The sequence below is a fragment of the Leiobunum rupestre genome, chromosome 11, assembly GCF_980474605.1.
Source record: "Leiobunum rupestre chromosome 11, qqLeiRupe1.1.hap1, whole genome shotgun sequence".
Taxonomy (NCBI): Eukaryota; Metazoa; Arthropoda; class Arachnida; order Opiliones; family Sclerosomatidae; genus Leiobunum; species Leiobunum rupestre.
Window position 1 is genome coordinate 1,625,292 of NC_143394.1, and position 19,631 is coordinate 1,644,922.

The window sequence follows — 19,631 nt, forward strand, 5'->3', positions numbered from 1 at the left end:
GCATCCACTCTTAATCCCACCACTGTGTGCGAAGTGAGAATTGGTCAACCCATTGCCGCACCTATAGCTGGGTTGAGTGGTTTGCATCAAAGGTGCGACCATCATTAGTAGGGTACTACTACCCATGCTGGATTTGTCACCTGTCCGGGCTTTGGGACGCTGGCGTAGGGCACTATGATGATAGGCCTCTGGAGGTATGGCCCCTGTTACTAGGTACACCGGGCTAAAAATTCTGGCACACTTCTATTCTTGTAGTATCGCCCAACCACTTTTTCTTCTTATTATTATTATATACCCTGGTTTATAATGTTAATACCAGAAAAATGCTTCATCCGTCAGAATTGCAAAATAAATTAGTAGCAAAAAAACGTTCATCGACGATGTTGGACATTTTGGTTGGGAAAACGATTTGTATTTCTAATTAGCTAAAGATTTTTCAAATTATGTTACGCTTTCATTAAAAAATTTATAAACAAATCCAATTCTTGGTAAACCAAAAAGGCGCACAACTCAATTTCGGCGCCCCTCTCGAACCGGCGCCCCGGGCAATTGCCCGGGTTGCCCGGCCCTTGAGCCGCCCCTGTAGGGAGCATCATCGTAATGAAAAGGCCAACCCTCTGGCTAAGGTGGGTGCGGAGGCTGGGTTCTTAGGTGCTGAACCAGCTTTTCCAATACCCAATAGCCTGGTTTGCAGTCATGTGCTTGGCGCTATGTCTGAGAGACAGGTCAAGGTTGGGCTTGAGACGGATGGTCAGAGGCAGGCCAAGGAGTTTATCCCTGGGCCTTCTAAGAAAAGAGCAACTGAGTGGCTCTCACTCTATAAGAGTAGTATCAAGATGGTAACGTTCCTACTTTTAGGTCAGTGCCAGCTTCATAGACATCTGCATCTGATTGGCATCAGTGAGAGTCCTATGCGCAGGGCATGCCTTCCAGAGGAAGAAACTTCCTCTTATGTTCTTTGTGTCTGTGAATTTATGCAGCTCAAAGGTTTTAACATCTTCGTATGCACAGGCTGGAAACGAGCGATATTTCCAATATCTCGGCGAAGCCAATATTGATCTTAGTTTCAGAGACTAGGCTTCTCCATGTCTAAAAGGCTGGGGCTGCACAATGGACCTCTGGGCGAAGTGCTAGGTTGGGCTTCACCCAACCACCCAACCCACTAATAATAATATAATAATAATTCCTTGATGGGAATGTTGAACCGTTATTGGTCTATTATTGTAATAGAATAGTTTTTGTGTAACCTCATCCTAAGCGTTCGGGCCACGTTTCCCTAGCGTCCGAATTAAGGTGAGTTACAGAGTAACAGATGCTTTACCTTCCCTGTTAGCATTATAATCCCTTTGAAAGCGGTAGAAGACATTTGAGCAAAGCCAATTAGGTGTGGCCTTAGGCGCCAAGACCTTTAGGCCCGGTATCTATAGGCACGATAATTTAGCAGCTGGGTTCTTTAGTTGCTGCGTTTAAGATAAGGAGGCTCCAGGGAAATCATAATAAATAAGGGAAAACTAAATTCCAAAATTTCAAGTTTTAAAATATTTGATCTTAATAAAACTATGAACGGGTGATTTTAAACATTACAATAATACACTCTTTGACCATAGATTCATTTAAATTATTTTTTAGCGATTTTCCATGAGATCAGTCCCAGTATTTGTAACTTCGGGCATCTTGGGCTCGGAGGAGCTATTGCAATACAATTGACTAAACATTAAATAAGAAACACAACAATTAAAGACACTACAATTAAATTGGCGACAATTAAGCCTGAACACGAAAAAGCACTCCTAAAGATAATGCGATGGTATATATGAACGGAAAAGATGACCCTTATAGCATAAACATACGAAGCCGAATGAACTCTCAACATCTGTTTTTCAATATTATCTTTTTTCTCTTTTATTCTTCTTTATTGGCCGTCAACGGTTTGGTCGTCGGATTGTTGGATTCTCCTTATAACTCTTTATTCTTTTATCTAACTATCGTCTTTCAAGCGGGCGAGGGGCGTATGTACCATAGGTTTTGGCCTTAATTTAGTAAGAAAAGTTATAAAAATCCCTAGTTCAGACTAGCAGGTGATACGGCAAGATCTACATTTTTAAATATCACCAATATCGTAGTTTAAATTACTGCGACAAAAGACAGGATATTTTTCCATTTAGAAATAACATCTAATTTAAAATTGAAATTTAAAATGTGACGTTACGATCTCGACCACTATAATTCTTAATAACATCCGCTTCTACGTAAAAAAGAACAGGGCAATCTTGTTTTAAAAGAATCGGCAAGCACAGACTAGAGCTCGTTATAGCTGTGGGCGCTCTTATTCCGAAATAAGCCACTGAAACCACCACAGACTACCAGCTCCATATATTAGTCAATTTATGAGATTTTAAAATATTTATTAATGCTAACATGGTTTTTGAGTTGTGTTATTTGTAATTGAACATTACGAAAAGGTGTTACACATTTTATGCAATATAGATACTTTCCCAAATGGGTTTATTATGAACTTCTGTTATATTAATTTAGGCTGAGTTATTTGTTTATGATGAAATTATGATAAAGATGAAATTATAATTATGATGAAATTATAATTATAATGCAATTAAAATTTAACAACTTTAAGGCGTATCCTTGAGCTTGGAAAAGGTTACTAACATTAGATTGCACCGAAAACCGTATTTTTCGATAAATACTTAATTTTTTTCGAAAGCTATTACAGTAAATAATAATATATTCATAAAAAATGTGTATTTGTATAAATACACCAAAAAGCAAATAAGAAAAACATTTATATTGCTTCGATGGATTTTAAGATTTTTTATGCTAAAAGTGTATTAATTTAGTCAACTACATGGTTTTTAGTAGTAGTTTTAAATAAATAATGCTGAGCTCGAAGCCAATGCTCAGAAATTGTAATTTCCTTTAAAATTAACCCAAAGTCGACGTATTACTTTCAAATCACAATTGTGTTTTTCGATATTCTATTGTAGAATGGCCGCCATATTGGATTTTAGAAATTTGGCGGGAAAAGTGTTTTGCTATTCGTTCGTGAAAGATCTATATTAATCACTATTAAGAGTACTTTACTGAATCATAAGGCTAATGCTTGGAAATTCAGCGATATAGAATACACTTTCATCGACCATCTTGGATTCAAGATGGCGGTGGAAATATTTTGAGTCATATATTATGCCGTATTAATTTAAAGAATATTGAAAAAATTTTCAGTAATTTATCTCAAAGTATAAGACCATGGCACAATTTTTAGATTGTCACCTCCAAAGTTTCCCTAATTAATTCAATTTGGACCAATTTTAAGCAACTTCCCACTAAAGTTAGGAATACATTGTCAAAAAGTAAAATTATATTATAATTCTAGGTACAACTTTAAACCGAATGCACTAAAAGTAATATTAGACTCTTAGAAACCTGCAGTGCATTAAACTTTCAACTATGAGGAACTTGGCCAACTATAGTAGATGACCAACAATATTTAACCGCTTATCACTCCCAAAACTACCAAACCAAAATCAACGAATTGTGTGTTTTCTTATCGTCTGAAACTTAACCAACGCTGTTTTTCTATAAAAGTAAAAGTTCATTTTAAAAAGAAGTGAATAACACCAAGAACATTGGCTTAATTTCGCCATTTTCAAACATGTTTGATGATATTTAATTTTTAGAAACAATATAGGAATTTAACCCTATTTTTGTGTGAATATTTCACAAGTTAAGGATTTTCAATTAGTTGAGTATTTATTTGAGGCTTCTTGTACAATTGAACCAATGACAATTTTACTTATATTAAACGTCAAATATCTATAAGTAGTTAACTAATAAGTTAAGTACATATCGACAAGAAGTTTTCTGTCCAACTACAAACAATGATGCATCACCGTGAGTTATGATTTTTTTAATTCTGTATTGTCCTCTCCAGAGTTAAATAAAATTATCATACATAAATGAAAATACAACATACGGATGTAATTTGTCTGTCAAAAGACTTCACAATATCAACAATTATACAGAACTTAAATTATAATGAACAAATTATCAACGAAATTGAAATAAAAAACTCTGCATAAAGAAATGCAAGAAACTGGTATCAAAGTTAAATAACCGGTAGATAGTTAGAGGTGGTTTCCAGATAAGCGTTGACGGTTTCCAGAAAATCATAAAAGGAATACGAATCCCATAAACAGACTTTTTGGAAACTGAGACGGGCTTTCTGTTAACATTGACGTCCATTACACCACCATCTAACCAACTTCCAATCCACAGTAACTCATTTTACGAAAGCCATTAACAAAACTGACACTGGCTTTCTGTTAACCTTCTCGTCCATTATACCACCATATAACCGTCTTCCAATCCACAGTAAATAATTGTTATCGAATTTAAAAGAACGTTCCAGGACACGTAAAGGGAATTTATCAATTTTATTTAACGTAATTTTGAAAAAATTAGCTTTAAAGCACACCACTTTATTGTTTTAACTTTTTATTACATTTCAAAATGTTAAGAATATCTTCTCATTTATCAAGGTTTTTGTAGGCCATATAAAATCATATCAATCTTGTAGTTTTAAGTGTTTTTTTTATTTTCATTGCGGGAGAAAATTTTAATTCACATAATTTGACAACGATGGATAAATGCAATTGCTAAAATATTTTAATTGGCAAAATCTAACCACTTTTAAGATATTTCGCTTCATTCAAGAAAAATATATAAAAAATGGCGGCCGGTAATAGACCAGTCATACATTTTGATATGTTGCGCCGGGCCCCAATGCGAGTGCCATTCTGTTGAGTTTCGCTTGGTGCGAATTTGTTCCATTTTTAAAAAACCAAATTTATACCTAATTCAGGGTAAACCCGTAAACGGGCAGAAATTACTAAAATATGTTTAAGGAAATGAAAATGAATCGTTTTAATCATTAATAAATTAATAATTAAAACGATTGGAAAATTTCAGAACTAAATTATAAGAGCGATAAATCTCAAATTGAAATTGGTCTCGGTCAATTTCCTTGTTTCTCGTCGATTTTAAATAAAAGTAAAAAAGGCTCAGATCAAAAGTGTTCTTGTTGTTGATTTAAAGTTCAAGAAGAATTTCTTGTTTCATTTTATGTTTTATTAATTTAATCTAATGGTAAAAACCTCATGGAACATTTCGTGATGGAACGTCTTCTTAGGGCAAGAATGTCTTTTCCATCGGCGTGTTACAATTTAATGAAGATGACGTCAATTCAACCAGTCTGAATCAGAATAACGGTGTACGTCAAAATTACTCCGGTTATCTAGGAAAATGAATAATGCAAAGATAAGAAATATACTATCCAAAAAAACCCGTTTCGGAGTTGTGAAACAATTCCGGTATGAATGGCCCCTATTTAAGCAACGCAATTGAAAAATAACTCCTCAATGAGATTTTATTTCATTCTGACGATAGGAACGCGGGAATAAACAAAAAACTCGACGTTATTTTACCATCTAATTTGTTTTGCGAAGAACTCTTCGCTCTGGTTAATCAGTAATGTTATTCTCTTGAAACATATGCACATTGGAAGGAAGCGCTTTTAAAAATCCCTTTTAACTTTTATTTTAAAAATAAATAGTGCAAGGAGAGGAAAATGTTAATTTGTAAAAATTTAGCAGTTGAATTATGGTTTATACCAATAGTACCATAATAGTAAAAGTTTTGGATTTTTCATCGGCAGGCGGATGAATACAAAAGTTGTATTTTCAGCCGTCATTCGCGGGAAATAACCATTCATTGGTACCTGCATAGTTCCTGCGAAGGCCCTTTTCCCACTTTTATGGGGCAGATGGAGAAAAATATTTTATACTTTTGATATAATTTACAGGAAAGAGATATAAAACTCATGTGAAAAAATGGGCCAACTTGTAATCTGTGCAAAATAACGCAACGTCACACTCTTACAGGTTGTTTTTGGTCGTTTTGAAGCGCTCGCTTAAATTCTTTATTTAATCCCTTCCAAAAACCTTGTAGAGATAACGCGCAATCTTAAAAACGTGGCCTTTTCACTGTGCACGTTCTCCTCAGACGTTTTTAGAAGAAAATTTAAATGCTTTATGTCCTCGATCTGTTCATACGGAACGAAAATGAAACTTACAGTTGGCAAAAGTGATTTCTTCAATTCGAAGAACCCGTCAGCGGTGAATAAGAACGAGCCTGATTTCTCCATCGCTAACAGCAGATTCATCTACAAAGAAACGTTAATTCAACTACAAAGAAAAATTAATTAATCTACATAGAAACGTTAATTCAACTACAAAGAAAAGTTAATTCATCTACAAAGAAGAGTAAAATTATTCACCAAGAAAAGTAAAATTATCTACAAAAAGTTAATATACCTACAAATAAAAAGTAAAATAATCAACAAAAAATTATATTATATACAAAATGTAAAATTATAAACGAAAAGTAAAATTAACTACAAAAGTAAAATAATCTACCAAAAGTAAACTTATATTAAACAGTAAAATTATCTACATAAATTAAAATTATCTACATAAAAAAAATAATCTACATAAAGTAAAAATATCTACCAAAAATAAAATTATCTACCAAAAGTAAAATTATCTACCAAAAGTAAAATTGTATTAAACAGTAAAATTATCTAACAAAAATAAAATTATCTACCAAAAATAAAATTATCTACCAAAAATAAAATTATCTACCAAAAGTAAAATTGTATTAAACAGTAAAATTATCTACCAAAAATAAAATTATCTACCAAAAGTAAAATTATCTACCAAAAGTAAAATTGTATTAAACAGTAAAATTATCTAACAAAAATGAAAATTATCTACCAAAAATAAAATTATCTACCAAAAATAAAATTATCTACCAAAAGTAAAATTGTATTAAACAGTAAAATTATCTACCAAAAATAAAATTATCTACCAAAAGTAAAATTATCTACCAAAAGTAAAATTGTATTAAACAGTAAAATTATCTAACAAAAATAAAATTATTTACCAAAAATAAAATTATCTACCAAAAATAAAATTATCTACCAAAAATAAAATTATCTACCAAAAGTAAAATTATATTAAACAGTAAAAATATCTACATAAAGTAAAATTATCTACATAAAGTAAAATTAACTACATAAAGTAAAATTATCTACATAAAGTAAAATTATCTACATAAAGTAAAATTCTCTACATAAAGTAAAATTTTCTACATAAAGTAAAATTATCTACCAAAAATAAAATTATCTACGAAAAGTAAAATTATATTAAACAGTAAAATTATCTACCAAAAGTAAAATTATATTAAACAGTAAAATTATCTAGCAAAAATAAAATTATCTACCAAAAGTAAAATTATATTAAACAGTAAAATTATCTACAAAAAGTAAAATCATCTACAAAAAGTAAAATTATCTACAAAAAGGGAAATTATCTACAAAAAGTAAAATCATCTACAAAAAGTAAATTTATCTACCAAACGTAAAATTATCTACATAAAGTAAAATTATCTACAAAAAGTAAAATCATCTACAAAAAGTAAATTTATCTACCAAACGTAAAATTATCTACATAAAGTAAAATTATCTACAAAAAGTAAAATCATCTACAAAAAGTAAATTTATCTACCAAACGTAAAATTATCTACAAAAAGGGAAATTATCTACAAAAAGTAAAATCATCTACAAAAAGTAAATTTATCTACCAAACGTAAAATTATCTACAAAAAGGGAAATTATCTAGTAAAAGTAAAATTACCTAGAAAAAGTAAAATTATCTAAAAAATTTTAAATTATCTACTTAACGTACAGTTATCTACTAAAAGAAAAATTATCTACTAAGCGTACAGTTATCTACAAAAAGTAAAATTTTATACAAACAGTAAAATTATCTACGAAAAGTAAAATTATATACAAACAGTAAAATCCTCTACAAAATGAAAAATTATCTACAAAAAGAAATTTCTACCCAAATTAAAGTATATTCCTCTACAAAAAAAGTAAAATCATCTACAAAGAAAGGTAAACTCATCTACAAAGAAAGGTAAACTCATCTACAAAGAAAGGTAAATTAATTTACAAAGAAAAGTAAATTCATTTACAAAGAAAAGTAAATTCATTTACAAAGAAAAGTAAATTCATTTACAAAGAAAAGTAAATTCATTTACAGAGAAAAGTAAATTCATTTACAAAGAAAAGTAAATTCATTTACAAAGAAAAGTAAATTCATTTACAGAGAAAAGTAAATTCATTTACAAAGAAAAGTAAATTCATTTACAGAGAAAAGTAAATTGTTCTATAAATTGAAAATCTTTCTACAAAATGAAAAGCTTTCTACAAAAAGGGTATTTTGCTACAAAGAAATGTAAAATTATCCACTAAGAAAAGTATGTAAAATTATCTACAAAAAGTAAAATTTCGTAGGAACGTTTTGAACTTTTTGAATATTGAATTTGGCACCTCCCTTCACGTTATAAAAATTAAGCTTTTTGCAACCTTTTCCATTTATAAAAGCCCGGGTATGTTGTACTGCGTCCACAATCCACATAAGGGGCCTGAAGTCCTTCTTTGTACTGAGATATAGTTGAACTAATTCCTACCTGATGTTGAACGTCGGGATTGCAGGGGATGTCATGTTTCAGCGAAGCTACTTCTTGGAAGCATTTTCGCACCTGAAAAAATACGAAGAAGCCAGTGATCATTGGAAGACACTTTCAAATATTTATTAAACAATTTTGTTAAAATACAAAAATTAAAATTTAACTCGGAAAATGTTTTAGTTAAATCTCAAAACCTCTCCCTAAGAATTTATATTAACAATCTGTCTTTCACGGTTTAGTTTTCAACAAAAACTTACCGTAAAATTACTTCTAAAGCTCTACCACTTATATTATGATGTATATTATTGTATCTACTACTCTAGAGTGTACCTGTTTATAGTACCCTTCAGCCGCAACGCAATATCCAATAGCTACCCATATTTCATGGACCATATTGCGGATTGCTTGAGTATAAGCGGAGATTTTTATTTCCAAGCTCAAAAGGTTTAAATTGTTGTTAAGCATCGTGAAAATGCTGAAGGAAATCATGGTAACGTTCAAAGTAAAGTCGAAAAGAACCATCTTCCCCAGAACTTTATTTGTTTCTTCTGTCTTTTTGTTCAAGTCCAAAAAAGCCATTCTCAAATTTTGCAGCTTCGTCGCTAGTTCGTAGCTATTGAGTTGGCTACTACTTTGGGTAATGAACTTTTTACAAAAGTGGCCCAGGCGCTTTGAAATCGAACCCAAGCAGAACGTGCAATAAAAGTAGAAACCTAAGGGTGCGATTTTCACCAATATCATCGAAACTGTCGTGTACAACGCCGAGATAATTTCGTACGTTTTAAAGGCCATCGTTGGTGATTTTAATAACAAACTGTCCGTAAGTACTAGAGATATTGAAGAGGGAACCGACCATACTAGAGCGACAACGCACAGTACAATACCATATTTTCGAACCAGTCCGTCAAAATCGAAATAATAAAAATCCTCTAATATCTTCAGAGTTTTCATATCTTCGACAACTTCTTTTAACTTGACGTGTCTTTTTCGATTGTACCACAGGTTGATCGTCAGAATTACAGGATGAAAGTAATTGAAGTAAGTGAAAAAGCCAAGTTGAACATGATACTAGACTTTTTTCGGTGTTCTACCTGTAAAACCTTTTGTTGATAGAAAATCTTGTAAACAAACTTGTATTTCGAGCAACTATAAATCGTGAATCCAATGGCAGAAGTGATGCAAAATAGAACAGATACGATACGTTTTGGTTTGATCACTTCTAGCGTCTTTCTATTACCGTAAGGTAAACCGATGAAGTAGTTGGACAGTAAATATAATTTAAAGCTGTTAAAGTAAGAGTCGTCGCGGCAAATTGCTACTCTATTCATGATGTTTGGTCTTCAATATCAAGTATTTATAAACTTCAAATTCTTGTAAAAGGCGGAAAGAACCGTTTTCAACTACGTCGTTTATTTAATTGAGTTTTTCTATAAATAAAACTTCACGCTATTTTAAATTAAACCGTTTGATGATTTTAGTAAGTAGTTATAAATATTTATCAAGACTAGTTTCTTGCAAAACCAAGTAGCGGTATATTTTAGATTTATCTTTTTAATAATCTATTAAATATAAAGTTATCGAAACTATTTATGGCTAGAAAATAGAGTCTAATTTATTTAGAAACGCAAAAGTCGAACTGATCCTCCAGTACTATAATTTGGGAGGGAAATGCTAATCCTCAAGCTTAAAATATATTAAAAGAATATATTAAAAGAATAATTTCTAGAGAACAATGAAAACCTTTGTCGCTAAAAATCCATTATATTGTTTCGTTTGAATTTCAGAAAACTAACATAACAAAGTTTTGCAAGGGGCTTTGTCAATCAAATAATGTAGATCAAAGAACACATTGTTTTGATGTTGACAAAATCGGATAATAAACCGTACTCAAACATTTACCCTAAAGTGATGAATGGAAACAATCATATCCGTTTTTACTAAATTTCTATTAAAACACATTTGGTGATAATTAAACCTCTACAGGGAGTTCGACGTTGATTCATTTTGGCATTTTTCGTAAAAACTTTATAGAATTCAGAGGCTTTCGGTGTGTAAAGAAATATTTTTGGCGGTTTAATTAAATGTATTTTCAATGGAGACGGATTATGTGGTCATGGAAAAAACCCGATTATATAAGCGAAATTTTCGGAATGATGACAGCAATCACAGTAAAACCATTTTTCATTCCATTCAAAGGCACACTTGACCTTAATCGAAGTAGGCGTACATTTTTCAGTCATTACTTAAAATAACACTTTGCTTATTTCAAATCATTCTCGTAAATAACTGGAGTCTAATCAAGATTTTAAAGTATGCTCTTCAATTATCGTGAAAAGCGCTTTAATGGTATAATTATTTTTAGCTGGATCATAACCTGTAAGTCGTATCAGAAGTACAACATACTCGGTCTGTAGGACTCTTCACAATCTCAACTTCCATCCCTTTCAAGTGACTCTAAACCAAGAAACTTCATCCAGTAGGTACGGAAGGGAGTTATGTTTTTGTACCTAACTTACCATACTACGAGTACTTATTATTAAGAGATGAATGTTTGGAACGCCAAAATAGCCATATGTGGCGTGATTTAAATCCTCACTGTGGATTGGCTTACCACCATCAAGTGGTGAAATCAAATAACTGCGAAATTGTCCGAACAAGCTGAACTATTTAGAGACTTTGCATTGATTATTTCTGAAAGTGTTGCTGCAGCTTTCAAATCACGGTGATATTGATAAGCGAAATCTGAACTATTTTTCTCTTAATCGGCTACTGTCCCGCTAGTGATAGTCTGTGCAGAAAGGAATTCAAAGTCAGCAAAGAGCTTTGATAGTTTTTGAAAATGCCAAAACAGTTGATTATATATAAGGTCAAGTCCTTCTTTGCAGTTAATTTTCTTTCTTCGAGGATGATTTATTTAAGCGCCTTTAGAACAAACAACAACTAGTAATATATAGTAAACTAAATAATAAAAATATTCACTATTTCCCACTCTCGCCTTTCGACACTAACCAAGTTCACTTTTGGCTAAAGAGTGATAGTGGAAATAAATAAAAATCTTGACTCTTTCCCACTCTCGATTTTCGTCAATCGCCGAGTTCACTCTTGGCGAAAGAGTGAGATTACTCAAGGCACAAATTTCTTTCTTATTCTTGGCGGGAATTTTGAATTTTGTCCAAAAATATACTTTAAAAGGGAAGAATACTCTTGTCTTTACTATCCTTCCTCTCTTGCTTCAAAATGTGCTGACGTAAGGTGCTTCGGACTTGCCAGTGCCACTTAATTTCAGCAAACACGCCATTAAGAATTAGGATATGGGATATATATATTATTTAGCTTCCAGTCATCAAGGTAGAGTTTAAGCTGCCCAATTATAATACTCCAGGATAGTTCTATAACGATGTTAGCATTGGGCAATTTTAATTTTTAGCTTCCTTAATAGATGACACCACGTATCCCAGTAAAGTCATTAAATTCAATTTAAATTCAAATTTCTTGGGGAAATTATAAAAGATGCTTGACTAAGAAATAATTAATTGTTTTAATTAAAAACTAGTTAAAAATATAAGTACATCATATACAAAGAACTAGCTTATGCTAGGCTAGACTTGCTAAACACTCCATGCGGAGAAGGGAACTAAACATGCTCATGCCTCAGTAGGTGCGCAGCTGTTCTCTACAATCTAGATTGGTATATTAGCATATACACATTACTCCAACAACATTACATGCCACCATACTCCGGCAACACCTAATATCTTATATCTTCTATAGAATAAATAACATCATATAAGTTTGTTAATCGTTATCATTAATTTGTCAAAGTTAATTAAACTTTATATCCTAGAAGAATAATTTTCATAAAACAGGGTAACCCCCTTCTTTCCACCCTCACTGCGGCCCTGGAAACTAACACATGTACGTTTTTCCTCAGGGCTACATAAATATCTCGGAATACCAAACGGTTGTGGCGAACCTGAAAGAGTTACGCCAGACAGTGATTGATGGTTCAAGCTTTCGCTCCAGACATGATACACAGCTTATTCAAGCCTCCTTTGTAAATTTTGGTTAAATAAAATCTCGATTAATAATAAAACTTTCGGTTAACTGTTTATTTATTGATATAATTCGCGGTTATAAAATGATCTAATATGCAAAAAAATTGTTTTATTCGTATAATTTTTGGTTATGGATATAAAACTGATGAAAGGTAAATTTCTCTATTTATAATTGAAAATGTTTTCTGGTATTGTTATCTTGACCTCATAATCTTGTGAAAAATACGCCTTTGCCGAGAAAACCAACTTTAATGTTTCATTTTAAAGTGTACCCTACAAAATTCTTATTGAAACGTTTTTTATGCCACCTACCAGTACAAAAATTAATTTTTTTATTATAAGTGGTTGGATTTTTCTGAAAATGTAACAAAGGTTACAGTCTTATAGTTTTAGATTTCTTTGCTAAATTTTTTTGAGAAAAATGTCTGTGAACAAATTTTCTTTGCATCTTGCAACAGCAATAAAAGTAACTAGCCGTTAAGCTATTGGGTATAATTTTAACTTTTTATTATTCATTCAAAGTACCTTGTTCCTCTTCGCAAGACGATGATTAGAAAAATGATAATTTTTCTCAACCAATTATTAGAAATTCAGTTAAAAAATTCGAACAATCTGCAGGTCAGTGGCGAGTTCGTTTTTACCCCCGGCTCATTCGGTAACTTCTAATTTTCCCAGTTGTTACGAAATAACGTAAAATCTTACTGCTCACTGCAAAACTGGTGAGGTTGTGATAAAATCAATAAAAATTAGCGAGTGAATTACGTATAAATGTATAAAAATAGGTGTGGAAAATTTGACAAATTAACAAGTTTATAATTTGCCAGAAAACTTGATTATCAAACTTTAAAATTGTCATGGAAAATGGTAAGATTTGTGAAAAGTTAATTGATACCAATGGTAGTTTCTTTCGCTAATATATTGATCGAAATACTATTGTCTTACCTCCTTGTAGAACCCTTCGATAGAAATGCAGTAGGCAATCAAGGTGGCGATTTCTTTAATGCAGCCATTAATGGATTGCAAGTACATAAAGATCTTGATTTCTCGCTCTACAAACGACGGGACGTCTTTGGTCAACGAGAAGATACTGCAACAAAAGATGGTCACGTTGACGGTGAAATCCAGCAAGACGAGTTTTCCCAGGTTCTTGTTCAACTTCGCAACGTTCCTCTGCAGTTTCGACAACTGGATTCTCCAATAAAGCAAATTTCTGGGCAATTGATAGTCCGACTCATCGCACGAAGATTGCGAGACCATCTCCCATATCTGGCGTTTTTGTGGTTGGAGCAAAGTCGACGTGATATTAGTCCTCATGACCTTCAGCAAATGTTGGTAGCAAATTACGAAGTACAAGTACAACAAGAGCGGGGCCGATCTAATCAAGTGCGAATACACTTCGAAGTAAATGGTGGAAGGCAATTGAAGAGTCATGAAAATGAGGTTAATTTCTTTAAAGGCTTTCACAAATTGTAGCGTTACCAAAGAACAAGTGGCATTATAAACGGACCAGGATACAACAACCACCAGCAGCGCGATTCCGATTCTCATTTTAACTGCCACGTCCATTTGTCGATTCAGTCTTCCTTCCATACGACGGTGTAGCAGGATAATGCGGCTCAAATCTAACTGGTATGTTTTTCGAGTCCACCAAATCCAAAAGGGAATGACGATCGGATAGACTCCTTTGACGAAAATGTACACGCATCCGCTGAAGATGTATAGAGTCGAAAATTTTCTGACTTCGGACGAGATTTCGGACACGCTAGTTACGGTGGTTTTCATGTTCTCAACAACAAACGTCGAAAACCCGTAAATCGCAGCCCCGTAGAGGATTAACGTGACGATCCGGATGAGCCTCGTGCTTTTGCTCTTTTGATTCCGAGCGTACGGTATTCCGATCAAATAGTGAAAGAAACTGAACACCTCGAAAAGTCGAAAGTACGAATTGCTCATTTTCTCCATACTCTTTCCTTGAGCTTATAATGATATCCTTGATTTTATGATCGTTCATTAATTTGGTTGCGCTTTAAGGATAGTACAAACTGTTAAGTTAATCGACTGTTAATAAAATAAAATGCAAATCTCAGTGACAGTTTTGAAATAACGCGTTATTAATGATTTTGTTAAACTTCAAATTTATTGTATTAACCCGAGTTCGTAAGATTGACGTGTTTTCGTTTCATGTCAGTAAATATTCTATAACCTGGGCGTTTTCAATAACAGTGTATTCATTATGTAACCCTTCATTGTGCATTGTGAAAAGTTAAAACTGACTTATTTGTTCAAAGTGTTTGTCCAAGATCGTTATATCCAGAACCAATTTCCGAAGCATCGAAGCGTCCTTAAGCTAAAAGTGAACAGTACCCGGGACAGGCGCAAAACTACGAAGGAGGAAGAATAGGCAAATATCAGTCGAATTGGTGAAAATGAAAATTCAACAAACATTTCTGGTTCTACCAGCACTCATCTTTTTCATTTTTAACGTTGAAAAGTAGACATTTTCAGACCCTTTTGGATACGAAATCTGAAATATTCTGCCAGCAACCCCTCTTTCGCTCAAATTATCGAAGACACTTCAAAACTCTTCTAGAAATATAAAGTCTGCGTGATATTACGTGTACGAAGAACTTGTAAAGTTGACTTTTTTAAATGCGTTATTTCCTTCATTAAATATTAATTGTGTCAGTTTTAATGGTAAATAATAAATAATATCAAGAATATATTTATTAAAATTTAGGACTAACGAGAATGTTGATATGCTCCACTGGATCCATGGTCTAGTGTTCCCTGTAACGAAAAGAGGAACTTGTAAATGTCGTCCTTGTGTGCTCAAATGGGTCCGAAGATAAACGTTTTATATAGGGAAAGGAGAGGTATACCGGCAGACCATGAGGTGGTTTGGGAGAAACGAAAAATAATATTTTACACAAATTCATCGTCCCTAAGGGTAATTAAAAACATTTTTGATAATAATAATAATAATAATAATAATATGGCTTTATTGTGGTTATCCAACTCAGTTGTAACAACTGTTTTCCAGTTGGGTCCAACAATAATAATACAGAAAAAAAAATTACATAATGTAAAAAATTAGGTTTTATATTAAAATTTTAAAACAAAATCTCGAATAAAAGATTTAAATACAGTGAGAGATGTATTTGATGATATGAAGTTTGCTGGAAGAGAATTCCACAACGAGATTCCCCTATATTTAGGGCTGACCTTTCGAAATAGGGGTGACAGGTTATCAGGATAGTACGCAACGGCACTGTTCATAGTGCCATATGGAGGAGATACGCGTAAACCGATCAGAGACATAATATTGTTTTGTACCGAAAATTAACTTCTTGACGAGCTCTTGTGTACTGGATTAACCAAAATTTTCACTAAAAAATAAAATCACAATGTCTTCGAGCCTCTGCGCTCAAAGCTTCGGCTGAGGTACAATAGTCGTGTTGGCGGAACCTATTTGTATCAAGTATTCTTTGGTAGAAAACACCGAGTTCAAAATGGCCTTGGAAATATCCGACAAAATAGCATAGCGAGGTGTCGGATATTTTCATTTTGGGCTACGGAAATTTGAATTTTTAACAAAAGCCTGGAATTTCTTCTACGGGGAGAAGGAAATTCTTAGATTTTGGATATGTGGATGTTTATTCAACTTTTCTAAAATATTTTAGACCATGTCCGACCCCTCGTGCATATTTATTGGATCAATTTGTGTTTCAAATTTCGCAAAGATAATCACCCTTTCTTGAAGATGTTTGTTAGTCTACGCTTCAGCGAATTATGTTCAATTCAATTCAATTCAATTATATTTTATGTATTTTTGGACATTGGTAGCGTCATCTGAGGGAGGTAAGGTGTTTTAGGGTCACACAACGGTTGATAGGTAATACTTTCTAATGAGCTATAGCCATAAAAAACACTCAGTACCTGCACTTTTTAAGGATTTCTCCATTGTAAATACAGGGTTAATAGTCTGTAAACTGAACTTAAAATGCTAGGTCTCCACCGTCATAGGAGGTTAAGATTTGGGAGAACCAAAGCGAAGGACCAATCAAGAAATGATCATTAGATGTGACGCTAATTCCCACCGTGTCCTGCCTGTTGCTTACACAGCCCCAGAATAACAAACTGGTCTGAGGAAACGAAAAAGTCAGCTTGCCATTTCAGAGTATTTGATCATATACAACATATCGTAACCGACTTTTATACATTAAATACACTATATCATCAATTGTCTTTGAAAAGTTGTACGATATATCATTTGTACACAAGTTCGTGGGCATCCACCGCGAATGGATAGTCAAAGTGCTTTAAACACTGGGTTTCAATTTCTTTCATTTTGGGACGCAAAAAAGTCTTTGCCCGTTGCAATATTTGCACTTTATTTTAAATATCTTAAAACATACTATAGGTAGAACTATGGAACCAATTTTTTTCTTATTATTGTTTTATTTAGATGCAACCATAAGTTTAAGTCTTAACCGGAAATGGCCAATTTCGTTTTTGACAACTTTTTAAATAATAGAGTTACGCCACTGAAAATGGCATTTTTAGATTCAGTATGGTCGATTCATATATATGAAGTGTTATTTTTGTTTCTTTTTGACCAATGGTTGACGCGTTAAAGCCTCTCAAACTTTAAGACCAAATTAAGGTTTTCGTAAAGCATAATTGACCATATTTTTAATTCAAAAATATTGGAAACATTTCGCTGCTGTCACGTTATAGCGCTTTTGTTCATAACTCTTGACAACCTAAACTGCGGTAACAGTTATATTGTAGAAGATCGAGAAAATGAATCTGAGACGTCCTGCACTGACCAAAAATGTGTGTGGTCTGAACCTAAATTAAAATCACAAAATGCAAATGCAACCCCGATAAGATTTTCCAACTTATTTTTCGACAAACACGATCCTAACAAAAATGAGAAAAACTACAGGCAGCCTCTCACTCGAAGAAAGGAAAACTCAGCTTTGAGTTTCGTTGAGGTGGACCAAGAGCATTTGAAACGCTTGGCAGATGACCCGAGCCTAACTCCAATGTTTTCTGATATTCCCAAGGCGCCCAACTTCAAACCTGATTTAACTAAAAATCCAGTAACTTGCCCAACACATTTAGCTCCGCAAAAAGAAAACGAAGAGAGTATTAGAATTCCTCTGTATGAAATTGTGATAAAAGGATTTACGCGTCCATCATTAAATGGACTAAAAATATCGATGTCCGATGCATGGGAATTGGAAGATCGAACTAGACTACAATCGGGTAGTAATTTATGGGAAAATGCCAGAATGGAACGATTCACTGTGTCTAATTTTGGACCAATATTTAGAAGAAAAAAATAAGTAAACGAAGCTTTTTTAAAGACTGTGAGAAATGAAAAAGGAAAATTTTCAAGCAGATATATGACAGAAGCTTTGAAGAGCCGTCTTCACAAATGTTCGCAGACATACATAATAATATCACAAGATAGTTTTTGTAGGATTTTGTGTAAATCCAGGTTTGCCAATTCTCGGTGCCTCACCGGATTGTTTGATATATGACCATAATATCAACGAATGGGGCCTCATGGAAATTAAAACCTTAGCCAAAGCTAAATAATTGGGTTTGATGATTAGGGAAGCAATAGGTTTCATTAAAAAAGCAATAGCATAGTTAAATTTTCACGAATTCATAAGTACTACTATTAAATTAGCAATTACGTGCATGAAATGGTGTGATCTTCTAGTATACTCAGGAAAGGATATATTTACTGAAAGAATTCATTTCAACCAACATTTGTGGGAAAATGAAATGTTCCCGAACATCTCCAGTTTCTAGTTTAATCACTTTCTGAAAAACAAAACTTGTTAATGTTTCATTTCAAATATAAAGTTCCTGTGATTGCGTAAAATTTTAATTTCGTCCTTTTTAAAGGTTTAGTACCCAGGTAGCAAAAACCCGTTATAAATTCGTGTTTTAGGAATGTCGAAATAATGTTTTCAAAAACGTTTTCATTCTGTTGAGTATGTTACCAAAAATAATGTTTTTTCGGACGTTTCTGGGACGTTAAAACTACGTTTAATTATTGTGTATTTTAAGTGACAGGAACACCTCACAAACGTCGAAATTGCATGGAAAACATGTTGAAATTCGGTTTTTATCATATTTAAATGTGGTTACCAATACGTTAAAGGTTTACTATTTAAATGTCAATATATAGATTTAAAACCGTTTTAGATTCGTTTCAAAACGTTGATATTTGGTGTTTTTCCTGGTCAGAAATCGTGAGAAAAACGAAAGGCAAATGCTATATCGACGTTTTCATGACGATGAAAAAACCCTAAATAATCGTTATTTTCTAAGCATATTAAACGTTTAAAAAAGACAAAAATGGTACGAAAATTATTTTAAAAAAACGTTTTTATTTCGTTAAAAACGTGCATTAAAAATAGCATTGTCAGGTACACAATTTGTCAGGTACAAAAAAAAGATCGATTCCATCACTAATTAAAGTTAAACTCAATCAGAAGTATTATTTGCGAGATCTGGTTCAGATTCTGATGGTTTTGTAGACAATGGAGAAATAATTGCCTTCTGTTTTTTGGAAATACGTGTGGAAGATTGTTTTAGCCAATCCTTTATAAAATCTTCAACAGCAGATTCCGGAACCTTTTTAAATTCAAAATTTGACCAAGAAAAAATGTTTGTCAATAATTTTTCACTAAGTATAAGAAAGGTTCGTATGCGTACTTAACACTAAGTCTTTCGATTTTAATTTTTGAATGCTAATTTCTTATGCCCAGCCCAATTGTAATGTTGCGCAACCTTATCACTTATTAAAGCTCTTAGAATACGTCATGTCGTATCTCCAACTGTTCTTCCTCCGAGACCACCAAGAAAAGAAACCTATCAGCAGAATGAAAAATTTAGGTTACTAAATACTGTTGCAGCAATATAATTTTGATAAATTTTAGTTCTAAG